The sequence below is a fragment of the Pelodiscus sinensis genome, chromosome 20 (genome assembly GCF_049634645.1).
Source record: "Pelodiscus sinensis isolate JC-2024 chromosome 20, ASM4963464v1, whole genome shotgun sequence".
In the NCBI taxonomy this organism is placed as follows: Eukaryota; Metazoa; Chordata; order Testudines; family Trionychidae; genus Pelodiscus; species Pelodiscus sinensis.
The window spans coordinates 11,929,289-11,944,323 of NC_134730.1; the positions used below are offsets into that span (position 1 = coordinate 11,929,289).

The following is a 15,035-nucleotide window of genomic DNA, read 5'->3' on the forward strand; positions in this document are numbered from 1 at the left end:
TAAAGACAGGGATGGGCTGTGTCAGAGGTGTTCTGAGATCAGGGCATGTGTGGTGTCATACCAGTAAGACCGAAAGATTAAGGGCCCATGAATGTAATTTGGACAGGTTAAGGTTACCAGGGTACACTTAGCCTCTGTATTTCCTATAACTATTGCCTTGACATAACGATGCCATGTGGTGGTATATTTAGCTTGGAAGTGAAGTGACTAACATTCAACACTGCTGCGATCAATACCTGGCTATTTGGGGGCTTCTGTCTTGATCCAAGCTCTGTCCTCAGGCATCCTATGGGGGACTGTCTGCATTCCCAGCGGCCTGACATTCAAATCCTACCCTTTCGGTGTCCAAGTTTTCATGGGAGCTGAGAGCTGCTCTTTCTCTATAACTGCTCATCCCTGCTTTTATGCTGCGGGGCAGGGAGCGACTAGCAGAGTTGTTCCCGTCTGCTTTCCAGCAGTAGGCAGTAGTTCCTCCACACAAGGGACCATCTCTACCCATTGAATGCCACTTTGCACCACTGACATGGCATGCAGAGTCCTTAGCAGACCAGAGACTCGTGCCCAGACTCAAGAGCCGCACTTTCCTTTATGAAGAGCAGCTCAGTAGCAAGGAAAAACTTAGCCAATTAAACCCAGCCTCTGAAAAGACTTTCTAAGCCAAGCTAGGGGGATAACAAAGCAAGAGCCCTCTCCACAGCCCCGCTCTTTCATCTCCCAGGAACCCCTTCCCATCCTTCCTTGTGTGTGTGTGTCTCGGTCATGCAGAGAAATAATTTCCACTTAAAAAAATCCCAAACAAGCAATCTCTGCAAAAGCCAGGTTGGAAGAAGCTGAAAGCGAGATGTTTTAATGAAGGCAGCGAAGCTGGAGCTCTTCCAGCCTGCATCATTAGTCTGAAGGGTCCACTTCATGCACACTCAGGGATGATTCAAGCAAAACTGGGGGGGGCCCTCGTCAGTTGGGGGCTGATCCAACACCCATGTTCAGGCCCATGGGGAAAATAGCTCATTTCCAACATGGGGGGAGCTAAGAAGGAGGCAAAATGCAATGTGCCCCAGCCAAAACTGCAACGGGGGGACAAATTATCACCCCAGAGCTCAGGAGTGGCTTGAGGCCGGCTGCGGCAGCTGGCGCCTCAGGCAGAAGGCGCGATCGGCGCCCCCACCTGCATGGCCGTCAATAGCCATGATGTCATCACGGGGCACCCGGGCCAGCGGCACCCTAGGCAACTGCCTAGTTTGCCTAGCCTCACGGCCTGCCCCTGCCAGAGCTCCCTGTAAGTATGAAGCAACTTGTGCCCCACACTATATGGCTCTCGAGCATCGTTTCTCAAATACAGCCATTAGTGAACATAAGAATTGCCATACTTGGTCAGATCAAAGGCCCATTTAGCCCAGTATCCTATGTTCCAACAGGTGCCCCAGAGGGAATGAACAGAACAGAGAATCATCAAGTGATCCCAGTCCTGTCAACCATTCCCAGCCTCTGACAAACAGAGGCTAGGGACACCATTCCTACCCGTCCTCACTAATAACCATTGATGGGCCTATCCTCCATGAATTTATCTAGCTCTTTTTTGAACCCTGTTAAAGTCCTGGTCTTCACAACATCCTCTGGCAAGGAGTTCCACAGGTTGACTGTGTGCTGTGTGAAGAAATACTTCCTTTTGTTTGTTTTAATCCTGCTACCTATTCATTTCATGTGTTGACCCAAGTTCTTGTGCTATGAGAACAAGTAAATAACTTTTCCTTATTCCTTTTCTCCATGTTTGTCATGATTTTATAGACCTCCATCATACCCCCCTTGGCCTCCTCTTTTCTAAGATGAAAAGTCCCAGTCTTTTAAATTTTTCTTCATATGGCAGCCGTTCCAAACCCCAAATCATTTTTGTTGCCCTTTTCTGAACTTTTTCCAACGCTAAGATACTTTTCTTGAGATGAAGCAACCACATCTGCATGCAGGATTCAAGATGTGGACAGACCATGGATTTATATGGAGGCAGTAAGATATCCTCGGTCTTATTCTCTATCCCCCTTTTTTAACCTCTTGGCAGTGACTAGAGAGGGGACAAAGTAAGGATCCCTCCCCTGCCAATTGCTCCTGCGTGTGCCTTGGTGTTTGCAGGAACTGCCAGCCAGTGAATCCCTGACCCACATTTCCAAAGTGTCAGGCTCCAGCTGTGGGGCTTTGGGCTCTAGCCATAGGGCAATGGGACTCAATATCCCCTCCCCCTCCTGCCCGTCACCTTGGCTCCCACCTCCCACATTCCTTCCAGTGCTAAAGTTGTTCTGGCCCCTTTAGACTTGGCAGGTCATAGCTGAGGGACCTCTGGGCTTGCTGCGTCAGTTACCCACCCCAGTGCAGGCAGCAGGAGGCTTGTGCTTATTAATACCCCTTTTCACAGCTTCCCAGCTAGCTAGCAAGTCTGCGCTAATAGAGGTGCATATTTTTTTAAGTTAATTAAGTATTTTAGGGGAAAGTGTCAGCGCTTCCACCATCAAGAGTGGGTGGCTGATCTCCAAGGCCATCAAAAAATTGTCACGAGACCCCCTGTCCTAGAGAATGAGCAGCAGCGTCTCACTGGCGATCCATCCTGTCCCTGGAAGAGTGCTCTGATGGGCACCGCCTCCCTGTCTGGCCAGAACTCTCTGCATTTCCCAGAGCCACAGGCATTGCTCAGTAGCTCTCGCACACGCCAGGAAAAGGTTAGTGACTGGGAGCTCATTCAGTGTCTCATTCAAAGATCATTAAGTAAGGGAAGGAGACAATGCCTGAGAAGGGGGAGGGGGAGAAAGGGGCAGGTAACAGGAACATGAGTGAAGGGAATGGGGAGAAGAGGAGAAAGGTGCAGTGGGATGAATGCACAGAGGATAGAATGGGAGGAGGCCAGAGCATGACAGATGCTAGGGTGGGAGACAGGGACTTGTGGAACAGGTGCATGTGAGAAGGTCCAGATGGCAGAACTCACTCATCCAGGCTGACGTGTCCGACCACGCCCAGTCTCTGTGTCTGGTACCCAGATTTCTCTTTGTCTCAAGCCAGCCCAGCAATGCATGTTTCCTGAGCTTGGCAGAGAAAAGCAGCTGCTCCATTAATCAGCAGGCCTGGAGAACAAGGTCACATGAGGCAGGTGCACCGTGAGTTAATCTACTTTGCTCCAGGGTGGTGGATGGAGCTCATGTCAGGCACTAATCTAGCCCGTGTGCATGCAGGACAAACAGAGATTAGCCCCTGCATGGCGGGCAGAGGAGCTTCCAGGGCACATGGGACTCAGCAAGAGGGCTCCTGATAAGGTGGGGTGCTCTCCAGCCCCCTGGAATAAAACCCTGTGAAACTGGGCTCTCGGAGGACAATTCATCCGGGCTAAGATGCAGGGCTGCAGTGGAGGGGGCTGGTGGCATTGTGAATCATAGTGAATACAACTGGCCCATTCTCTGTGCTTCCATTGCCTCCTGTAGTTACGGGAGGCTCCCCATGCATGGGTCCACCATGTCCCTACAGTCACTGTGCGCTCCCTGTCCATAGCTCCATCGCCTCCCTTCTGTCACTGGGGCTCTCTGTCTGTGCTCTCAGCCTCTCCTCTTGGCAGCCTCACGGCCCAAAGAGCTGAGCAGTGACATACACTTGTGAAATGACATTTCAAACCCGGGGAACATTAACGTGGCCTCTGGAGTTCCAGAGCCGCTGCCTGGAATTTCCGCGCCATTCTCCAATAGCTGCAGCGACTCCTGGGATAGTTCAGGATGCTGCACAGAGTCTCTGACTGCAGGGTCCTTTGCAGTTGCTAGGAGAGCTCGTTTCTTAGCTTAGGACCAATCGCAGCTTTTTGCTAAGCAGACTCATGGCGGAGGGGTCACTGGAATCTGTTAGGGCCTGAATGAATGCAGGGCCTCGGCTTCCGGAACCTGACGTATGTGGCAGGCAGTGCCCAAGAGTCGCTGGGCCTCTTGAGCCTTTCATTAAAATCCAAGGCACAACTGGTCTCCCAACCACCAAGAGCAGGATCAGGCCCACTCAGAGTAAACAAGGCCTAGAGGTGCTGAGAGGACATTCAGAGCAGTGAGGACATTCCCTGTGGTAGGGCCCAGGGAAGAAATTCGGGCTGGCAAACTGCTCCAAGGCCTTTCTCCAGCCTTGTTTCTTATGTAAAGGTGGCCCTGTGGCTGGCTAAAGAAACCCCAGATGTGCACTTTCACCTTAACTGCCTTTGCCACGTATTCCCAGAGCATCCGCCCTGTCTGCTTCTCACTTACGGGTGTTATGCTGCCTGCTCAGGGTAGTTCCAGGCATGCTCTCCCCACAGGGACGCTGAGGGACAGATCTCTCTATTGAAAGTGACTCTTGTGGCATATTTACCCCCTGCTGGGTGACTGCTGTAGGTTATAATATCTGCCAACACTTAAAACAAGTCATGTTTTCATATGATTAATTACTCCTCGCCTCCTAATGGGAGCCGATAAGCCTCCAAAGTGCCTCATGAAAACGGAATCAGGCGTGGAAGCCGGCGGCTTACGGAATAACAAACAGCACAGGGGACAGACCCCCCGGCTGGCTGCCATGTCACGGGGTAGGAGCAAGGCACGCTCTCTGTCCCTCCTGTGCACTAATCCGAGCGGAAGGGGAACCCGCCTCTGTTATCTGGGTGGCAGATAAATGTCTCTGACCTTCCGTTGATGGCTGGTGTGAGGGGATGTGCAGAACCTGCAGGGCTTGTGAACAGACAAAATGTTTCCCCCTCTCTGCCTCAAGTGCAGAGCCCAACTGACATCAAAGCAACAGAATGTCTAATCCTGTTTTGAATCAGCGCAAGCACATGCAGAGAATGTTAAACAGGGAATCCAGCAGCAGAAAAGGAAAAAAAAGGATTATCTTTAATTTCCTGAGAGAGCAAGGGAGGCAGAGAGAGAGAGAGAAAGAAAGAACGAAAGAAAGACATAGGGAGAGGAGGAAGTGACTATCTGTACAGGCAGACTCACAGAGTAGTAGAAGGAGAAGACCGGGCAGAAGGGAGCAGGAAAATCAGAGAGCCAGAGCATCACAGCAGATGTGTTCTGATTGAAAGGTGAGTGTGAGCAGATAGATACTTAGAGCAACGTGGAGCCGAGTGCTGGAGCGTGGGAGGTCCGGTCTTTGCCCAGGGGAGACCCTTCGTTAGTTTTCTGCCAGAATCCCCCGCTTTCAGCCCTAGATCCTCTCGGAATTAATTGCTAACGGGGTTTGGGATGTTCGAGCAGAGTTTCCGAGGATCATTTCTGTTCTCCTGCCCCACCAAGTGCTGTTAACGCTACAGAGCAGGCTTGTGTAGTGAGCTCAGTTAGAGAGGACACCGGCTGGAGAGAAGTAGGGGAATATTAGAGGACAAAGAGTTTGGATATTGTTTCAGTGCACGGTGGAGGCAGACTGCAGAGCTGGGGGCGAGAGGGATGTTGTTTGGGTAAGACAGGGAAATGTGTTTGATTAAAGAGACTTTGACCGGGTGCTGCTTGCCGGAGCGGGGCTCCCAGAACCACTGCGAGGTGCTTGGGTGCAGCTCCCCGTCCTTTCCCTGTCGACAGCAGAGCTGACAGGAGAGCCAGGTTCTTACGCTGGCGCCATATTGCCACCGATTCTATACACAGCGACTGCCCAACGCGGTGCCACGCTTGGCGTCCTGCAGAATCCTACAGGGCTTATGCCAGTGGAGCTGCGTAAGCTGGACTGGGGCTGTGTGGCCTCCCAGAACCCAGGCCTGCCACATCTGCTCTCGTCACCCGCACGACCAGGCCTGCGAGCCGGGCTGGAGGGCCCAGGCCTTGGCGAGGGAAGGAGTCGCAGCTGCCAGACAGGCCCAAACGCCCATCTCCACTGTAAGCGTTCGACTTCCAGCAGCGCAGCGTTCCCTGGCCTGGGGAGGGATTCCGGCCCAATGCCGCTGGTCCTTCTTTGTTTGCCCTGCAGGGCCCTAGGCGCCTCAGGGAGTGAGTGTGGCATGCACAGACACCTGTAAGAAAGGAACATTCCTGACCTGGGGCCTTTCCCATGGATTAAGTTGTTTATTTTTCATAAAAGGGATTAACAGCCCCCAGGGAGCAGCGCCCTCCCGCCCCAGGACAGGCAGCAGCATGGCAAGCCACTGCCGCCAAGCTACTCACTGCTGAGCCGGAGAGCTGCCCTAGGCACCACAAGGGAATTCAGTCTCTCTGCTTAGAAGCAGGTGGCCTGCTCCTCGGGGCTTGTCTGTTCAGTATTTGGGGGTGAGCAGGAGCCAGCCTCCCAGCCTGGCTGGCCAGACTTGGGCTAACAGGGCTGGCTCTCGCCCTCTGGAAATAGCTGTGTAGGCCCCATGGTGGAGCTGGGGCTTCGTCTGGACCCTGGGCTCTGAAGCCCAGGCAGGTGGCCGGCTTCTCATCCCGAGCTGCAACGTCTAAGTGCTGCCTGTCTACACAGCTGCTGTTAGAGCCCCAGCGGGAACCCCACAAAGCAAGGCTGGGGCCAGGAGAGAAGGCTCGCTCCTGCGAGAGCCAAAATGCTGTGCAGACACATCCCCAGGGCGGGGCTCCTTTAAGATCAGGTGTTTGGGCCTGGGAGGGAGAATTACCAGCCCCAGTCGAGATGGGCCAGGTGATTGCTCAATGAGCAGGTTGATTCCTGGGAAGGCGGAGAGAGCTCAGGGCGGAGGGGTACCAGGAAGCAGGGTGGTGTCTGTCGTGGGAAGTCCCCGTGTGGGGTAAAGGTAGCGGTTGGATGTATGTTGGGCCCGGCCTTTGGGAAAACGACACCCTGGGTGGATTTGTGTTTTGGTGCCCCTGACCCTAGTGGGCGCAGCACCACCCATTTTCCCTGGCACCTAAGGGCTCCCCTACCATTGCACCCACATCCTGTGTCCCCAGTACCACTCACCCCAGCATAGTGCCCCATTTGCCCCTAACGGCTGCACAGTGCCCCCTTCATCCCAACCCCTGCACTTTCCTCCCACCTGTGCCCCCAATCCCAGCCCTGCACTTCCACATGACCTGTCATACTGCCCCCTGCCCACTGTACCCCCCCTTTGCCCAGCAACACCCATCCCCAGTTGCCCCTCCCCCTCTGGCTGAGGCACCCTGGGCATGAGCCCAGTTTGCCCAGCCCTAAGGCCGGTCCTGGACAGTATCGTTTTAGTGCTTGCTGAAAGTTCTTGGTCAGCTGGTAACTGGGCTTGAAGAAAGGGCTTGCGTGGCCTTAGGGAGTGATATTAACCCTTCCCGGGCTGGGGAGAGGGAGCCACAGGCCAGTAGCCTACAATGACCGTGTCCCCGTTAGTGCATACCACCCAGGGGACTCTCTTCTAAATGCCAGTGCTAGGCCATTGTAGAGGTATGTGGCACGCTGCCAGGGCGAGCTGATGGGCAAAGGGCCATTTGGACATCCCCAAGCGTTTCAGGGGAAAGGGCGTGAGCTCTAACCCTGCTGAGCCGTGTGTGCTCTTAAACAGAGCATGGCGGGAGAGCCAGGAGCAGGCGCCCAAAGAGATGTTTCGCAGGTGGCTAACATGAGTGAAAGTGATGGAGCGGGATGGAGAGAGCGTTGCGGGGGGTGAGGAGGGAGATGGAAGGCGAGTGGGGTTACATGAGGACTTGCAGGGGGAGGAAGAGGCGTTTGTGGTAGGAGACAGAAAGCCACTGGGGAGATTGCAGGAAACCTGGCTCAGAGCCAGAGCAGACAAAGAGGTGGCTGGCTGACCACTAGGAGCCGGAGTGAGACCTGCTGGGCTACCAGTGACAGGGTTTGGGGGAACCCGGCCCCCGCTTACGCCCATCAGTGGCTGGATGACCTGCTGCCCTGGGACACACAGCAGAAATGTGCTGCTGGGGGCTTGCAGTGCGTTAAGCAAGCCTGAGTTTCGTGGCTGGGGGCCTTCGCTGCCTGCACCATTATTGCTGCCACCAGCTAGTTGCCCTGGGAGCCTGCTGGAAGGACCCTTGCTCAGCAACCAGCAGAAGTGCTGCAGCAGATGGGAGACCCCCGGCGATAGCCCAGCTATAGCCCAGCACAACCAGTCCCCGTGATCCCCCATCGCAACCCTGGGCTGCAGCCTGAGATTACAGGGACAAGAGTCTCCTGTTTATAAGATGGGAACTGGTTCTGCTGGGCTACGGCTGAAGGAAAACCATCCCCTGGATCCAAACAGCAGTAGCACTCAACAGCGAACACTGAGCTATTGCCCGCCCCTCTGGGCAGCTGAGAATGAGCTGGAGTTTGAGCTGGAGGCACGGAGGGGGAGCCCAGCATTGTCACCCTCTGGGCAGCCTGTTAGGGGTCTGGCTAGCTCAAGGGGCTGGCTGGGGATGAAGCAAAGGTTCTGCCTCCCCCCAGCAGTCATTGCCCGGAACAGAGGGCACCCTGGTTCTAGGCAGCAGCTGTAGGGACTTGAGACACTTGTGTAATTAGTGAAGGCCAGTGATTGAACTTAGGGGCCTAAGGCAGGATGGGTGTCTTCACATGTAGGCAGGTACTGAGCCCCCCACGTGCCACTTAAGTGCCCGAGTTCAGTAACTGATTCTCTGCCTGCCGATTGTGAATTCACTGGGCAAATGTTGAACTGTCCCCTGGTGTCAGCAGCTGTAGCCCCTGAGCAGTGGCTGTCTGTTCCAGGACGGAGCGAGGAGAAATGAAATGAACAGATACACCCCTCTGGCTCACAGTGTGCTTTACATTCTGCCTGCCCGGCTGCCTACTGACTCATGTGGCAGGATCCTTCTGCCTGGGTTGCTGCCGTAGAGCCAGGGTGATGCAGTACAGAGACACTCGGGCAGACAGGAGACTTAAGAGTTGAGCGCGGTGTATCTGGGCAGCTCACCCCTTCTCAGGTTAAAGTGCTTTGCGGACCGGAGGCCATGTGCTGCACCGGGTGGTAAGGTGTGGCTGGAAACCCCCACAGGACAGGGAAAGGAACAATGTTATTTCATGCTCACCTTGGGCAAAATCCCTCCCATGGTGCAGTGGTGGCTCTGGGGCATGGGAGTAAATGAAAGAGGGAGGCTCCAAAGAGCAGCTGCAAAGCACGCAGGGCTCCTTGTCAATTCCGTGCGGACAGAGCTATGTGGGTCTCAGGACATCTGTGAATTCAGTCAGCCAGTCTGTTCCTAGGGCGCCCTTCCCATGGGGCACTGATCCAAGGGCAGGGCGGAGGTGATCCATGGAGAGGCGTGTTCTCCCTTGTATGGAAGCACCTCCTGATCCCCAGTCCTGCTCAATGCGTGTGGGAGGCATGAGGCCGTACAGACTGTGGAGCTCCCGCTTGCTCTCTGTCCCTTTCATCTGACCCAGAGGCTGCTGTTGGCTGGCTCGCCAGAGGGAAGAGCTGCCCCCGCAATTCAGGGCCTAGAGCTCCTTTATTACCCAGGTTTGCAGCACTAGGTTCCTGTTGGCATTTCAGCTGCTAGATGTCCAGACAGCAGCTCCCAAATGTGTCTCCATCCATGTGTGCCACACAAGAAGGTTGCGGCCTTTCCTTCTGCATCTGACCCTCCCTCCGGTCGCCCAGCCCGCTGTCACCTGCAGGGCCACTGTCCCACGACCAGCATGGACGCCAGCTGGAAACTGCTCAAACCTTCAGCGGGTGCAGAAAGCGGCTGCTCGATTACTTAGCAGAGCCTCCCACGGGGAGTTTATGAGGCCTGCGCGCCAGCGGCTGCACTGGCTCTCAGCTCGCTTTCAGGTGCAGGTCGCGGCATTGGGGTTTAATCTGTAAATTCCCAAAAGGTTTGGTCTGCTCTTGTCAAACAGCAGAGATCAGATTAGACTCTGGAGCTTCCACTCCCTGGCTGTCTGTGGCTGGGGAAGTTATGCTCAGTGGAGGGCCTTCAGCTCTATATCCCAGTGCCTCAGCATGGTCACATCAAGCCCACGTTCGGTAGCCTTCAGCAAAGCCACCTTGCCCACCTCTGAAGCTGCTGGGGAGGGAGGAGGGTTAGTTAGGGGGGGAGCTATGAATGTTTAGTTGCTGACGGTGCATCAGTTGGCTGGGTCGGTGCGCACCTTTAGGGAGCGAGAATTGTACGTGTGCCTAGAGCAGGGGTCTCCAACCTTTCTAAGCACAAGATCACTTTTTGAATCTAAGTGCAATCCAAGATCGACCTCAAACCCAAATGCCCTTGCCCCGCCTCCTTTGTGCCCCTTCTCTGAGGCCCTGCCCCTGCTCACTCCACCCTCCTTCACTTTCCCCAGGCAGGGGCAGCAGATTAGGGTGCAGGCTCTGGTCTTGGATGAAGGGATTTGGAGTGTGAGAGGGGCTCTGATCTTAGTTTGGGGCAGGTAGTTGGGGTACTGGAGGGGGGTTCTAAGTGCAGGCTCTGGGAGGGTGTTTGGATGCAGGCGTGCTTGCGGCTAGGGCAGGGGCCTAGAGTATAGAAGAGGGTTCAAGCCTAGGGTAAGATTTCAGGGTGTGGGCTCTGCCTGGGCACTGCTTACCACACGTGGCTGCTGGTGGTGGTGCAGCGGCACCAAGGCAGGCTCACCTCTGCCCTGGTCCTGCACCACTCCCAAAAGCAGCCAGCAAATTCCATCCCAAGCTCTGTTGTGCTCCCTCTCTGCTCTGTGGGGATAGGATACAGAGTGGGAGAGGGGGCACCTTGACATAAGTGCCCCTCTTCTTTCTCCCCTGCCCTGCACAGCAAGCAGGAGGCTCCCAGGGGTGGGGAGAGACAGTTTCAAGGCAAAGGGCAGGAGGTGCACAGCAGTGGGGGAAGGGGCAGCTAACGTGCTGGCACTTGACAGCCTCTTGGCCAAACCAGTCAGGATCACCTGCTCCAGGATCTACCAGTCGATCCTGATCTACTCGCTGGTGACCACTGGCCTAGAGCTTCATACAGCACTAGTCTATACACTTGTATAGACCCTTTACACAACTAATCCTCAGTCGCCCCCTTGAGAGGCAGGAGATGGACAATCTCCTGTCTCTACCAGGGTATGTCTAGACTGCGGGGCTATTTCAGGATACCGGAAGTATCCCAAAATAGCTACCCCCATGTCTTTTAAACACACCCGTTATTTCAAAATTTTTCGAAATACCAGGTGCGCTATTCTGGCATCCCTGTAAACCTCGTTCCACAAGGGTTCATGGATGTCTTGAAATAGTGCATTCTTTTGAAATCTGGCATTATGCAGATTGGGGTTGGGGAGATTTCATAAAATACTGCTGAGGAGGAATCTTCTAATCTTTAGAATGGACAAGATAAGATTGTACCTAGGGTTGGGAAGGTTTAAAAATAGGGATAATCACCTAATTTCCCCTAACATCTTCATCCCACTCCCCTGCCCCCATTCACATGGTCTGAGTGGCCTGTTGTGCTAGACTAGCAGAATCCTACATTGTTTTCAATATAGGGGAGGGGAATTGGTATTTTCCGCCAGTGCCCTTAATCTGTCACTTTTGCTGAGCAGTGCCTCCACCTCCTTGCCTGGCTCTGGTTATAAGAAAGCATTTTTATGTAAATGTGTTTCAAAGAATTCCCCTGTCCCTTCCGCCCGCCCGCCTCTGCAGCATGCACACCCCCGGATGCAGAGTGTAGCTCAGGGACAAGAGCCCCTTGCTAAAATAGCAGTGGCATATCACTGACTAGGTGTTCCTGATGGTGCTATCACTAGACCGCACTGCTCCCTTCACAGAACAAAGGGGAAAGGTGGCGTTTGCCTGAGCTGCAACTGGAAAAAAAGTATGTCTCCGTCATGCTGTTTCATAACATAATTACCATTGGGTAGAGAAGTCTGTCTAGTACAGTGAACCCTCGTTTATCGCGGTAGATAGGTTCCAAACCCTACCGCGATAGATGAAAATCCGCGAAGTAGAAGTAGGATCCTCAAAGCCTCGGGGGAAGCCGGCGGGGGGGGGCATCCCAGGCGCGCCTGGGCTGCTCCCCCGCCGGAGCCCCTCCGCGGCTTTCAAAGCCTCGGGGGAAGCCGGCGGGGGGGGCATCCCAGGCGCGCCTGGGCTGCTCCCCCGCCGGAGCCCCTCCGCGGCTTTCAAAGCCTCGGGGGAAGCCGGCGGGGGGGGCATCCCAGGCGCGCCTGGGCTGCTCCCCCGCCGGAGCCCCTCCGCGGCTTTCAAAGCCTCGGGGGAAGCCGGCGGGGGGGCATCCCAGGCGCGCCTGGGCTGCTCCCCCGCCGGAGCCCCTCCGCGGCTTTCAAAGCCTCGGGGGAAGCCGGCGGGGGGGGCATCCCAGGCGCGCCTGGGCTGCTCCCCCGCCGGAGCCCCTCCGCGGCTTTCAAAGCCTCGGGGGAAGCCGGCGGGGGGGGCATCCCAGGCGCGCCTGGGCTGCTCCCCCGCCGGAGCCCCTCCGCGGCTTTCAAAGCCTCGGGGGAAGCCGGCGGGGGGGGCATCCCAGGCGCGCCTGGGCTGCTCCCCCGCCGGAGCCCCTCCGCGGCTTTCAAAGCCTCGGGGGAAGCCGGCGGGGGGGCATCCCAGGCGCGCCTGGGCTGCTCCCCCGCCGGAGCCCCTCCGCGGCTTTCAAAGCCTCGGGGGAAGCCGGCGGGGGGGGCATCCCAGGCGCGCCTGGGCTGCTCCCCCGCCGGCTTCCCCCGAGGCTTTGAAAGCCGCGGAGGGGCTCCGGCGGGGGAGCAGCCCAGGCGCGCCTGGGATGCCCCCCCGCCGGCTTCCCCCGAGGCTTTGAAAGCCGCGGAGGGGCTCCGGCGGGGGAGCAGCCCAGGCGCGCCTGGGATGCCCCCCCGCCGGCTTCCCCCGAGGCTTTGAAAGCCGCGGAGGGGCTCCGGCGGGGGAGCAGCCCAGGCGCGCCTGGGATGCCCCCCCGCCGGCTTCCCCCGAGGCTTTGAAAGCCGCGGAGGGGCTCCGGCGGGGGAGCAGCCCAGGCGCGCCTGGGATGCCCCCCCCGCCGGCTTCCCCCGAGGCTTTGAAAGCCGCGGAGGGGCTCCGGCGGGGGAGCAGCCCAGGCGCGCCTGGGATGCCCCCCCCGCCGGCTTCCCCCGAGGCTTTGAAAGCCGCGGAGGGGCTCCGGCGGGGGAGCAGCCCAGGCGCGCCTGGGATGCCCCCCCCGCCGGCTTCCCCCGAGGCTTTGAAAGCCGCGGAGGGGCTCCGGCGGGGGAGCAGCCCAGGCGCGCCTGGGATGCCCCCCCGCCGGCTTCCCCCGAGGCTTTGAAAGCCGCGGAGGGGCTCCGGCGGGGGAGCAGCCCAGGCGCGCCTGGGATGCCCCCCCGCCGGCTTCCCCCGAGGCTTTGAAAGCCGCGGAGGGGCTCCGGCGGGGGAGCAGCCCAGGCGCGCCTGGGATGCCCCCCCGCCGGCTTCCCCCGAGGCTTTGAAAGCCGCGGAGGGGCTCCGGCGGGGGAGCAGCCCAGGCGCGCCTGGGATGCCCCCCCGCCGGCTTCCCCCGAGGCTTTGAAAGCCGCGGAGGGGCTCCGGCGGGGGAGCAGCCCAGGCGCGCCTGGGATGCCCCCCCCGCCGGCTTCCCCCGAGGCTTTGAAAGCCGCGGAGGGGCTCCGGCGGGGGAGCAGCCCAGGCGCGCCTGGGATGCCCCCCCGCCGGCTTCCCCCGAGGCTTTGAAAGCCGCGGAGGGGCTCCGGCGGGGGAGCAGCCCAGGCGCGCCTGGGATGCCCCCCCGCCGGCTTCCCCCGAGGCTTTGAAAGCCGCGGAGGGGCTCCGGCGGGGGAGCAGCCCAGGCGCGCCTGGGATGCCCCCCCGCCGGCTTCCCCCGAGGCTTTGAAAGCCGCGGAGGGGCTCCGGCGGGGGAGCAGCCCAGGCGCGCCTGGGATGCCCCCCCGCCGGCTTCCCCCGAGGCTTTGAAAGCCGCGGAGGGGCTCCGGCGGGGGAGCAGCCCAGGCGCGCCTGGGATGCCCCCCCCGCCGGCTTCCCCCGAGGCTTTGAAAGCCGCGGAGGGGCTCCGGCGGGGGAGCAGCCCAGGCGCGCCTGGGATGCCCCCCCGCCGGCTTCCCCCGAGGCTTTGAAAGCCGCGGAGGGGCTCCGGCGGGGGAGCAGCCCAGGCGCGCCTGGGATGCCCCCCCGCCGGCTTCCCCCGAGGCTTTGAAAGCCGCGGAGGGGCTCCGGCGGGGGAGCAGCCCAGGCGCGCCTGGGATGCCCCCCCGCCGGCTTCCCCCGAGGCTTTTTAAAGTTTTGGTAACCGCTACTTCGCGGTTCGACCATCGCGGATTCATAATGTAATGAAAAAAGTCCGCGAAGTCGTGAATCCGCGATAGTCGAACCGCGAAGTAGCGAGGGTTCACTGTATCAGCCTTTGTCTCTTTCTTAGAAACTTTTCCCTGCCACTAGGTGGAGATAAAACAGTTTCAGACTTTCAAAGCTTTGCAATCCTTGAGCAAATGAAAGATTTTTAATGGAAAGTTTTGTGTTCTTGGGCCCAGATCCATAGAGGTATTTAGGTGCCTAAATTCCAGGTTTAGGCTCCACTGTGGTTCACACAAAACCTTTGCTTGGCTGGCATCTAATCTTTCTTGTTGCCTACATTTTCAGAGGGAAAGGCACTTGTGTGTCTGCTTTTGTGCTTGTGCATTGCGGCCTCCTTGACAGCATTCAGACTCGTCTCTTTCTCACATGGCAGCTCCGGCACAGTCCTCAAAGTAGGAGAAGACAGGTGTTCCCTGCCTGTCGTGCCTATGGGCCCAATCCAGTAGATATGCTCTGAGCATGCTTACTGGATCAGGCCCCATTCAAAAGCCAGGAGCAGAGGTTGGTGCTGGCCACCACATAAGTTTTAGCGGGGGGGGGGGGGATAGAACATTCAGCTGAGAGATGTAGGAACCCAGTTTCGACCTCCCTCTCTGCCTGAAAGAGAAGAGAGGTTTTGAACAAGGGGCCCTCACCCCCCTTAGGAGAGTGCTAAAACCAGCAAGCTCTAGGATATTCTGATGTGGGGTCCCTCAGTCTCTCCTGTTGGAGCTGTTCCTCTTTGGCTCAATAAGTAAAGGGACACTCAAGGAACAACTTAAGCATTTCAGTTGCTTGTCTCCAGGAGAGGGGTTCTCAGCAGTGGATCACAAGCAGACAGGCACCTAACTATGAGAGGGGTGAGGTGTAGCAAACCCCCTCGTCAGTAGCTCCCGTTGAGTTGTGC

At 57.6% G+C, this 15,035-nt stretch overlaps 1 protein-coding gene across 3 annotated transcripts in view; it reads left to right on the plus strand.

The window, feature by feature from the left end:
- The window catches only part of CASKIN2 (CASK interacting protein 2), a 141,851-nt gene that overhangs the window by 32,051 nt on the left and 94,765 nt on the right, over positions 1–15,035 (plus strand). The window contains exon 1 of one of the 3 annotated variants that reach the window (XM_075903681.1): positions 4,939–5,062. The exons of the other annotated variants lie outside the window; for them this stretch is intronic. The gene's annotated coding sequence lies outside the window, so the exon portion shown is untranslated. Of the gene's footprint in view, positions 1–4,938; positions 5,063–15,035 lie in introns of those variants that run through there. 3 annotated transcript variants of the gene reach the window in all.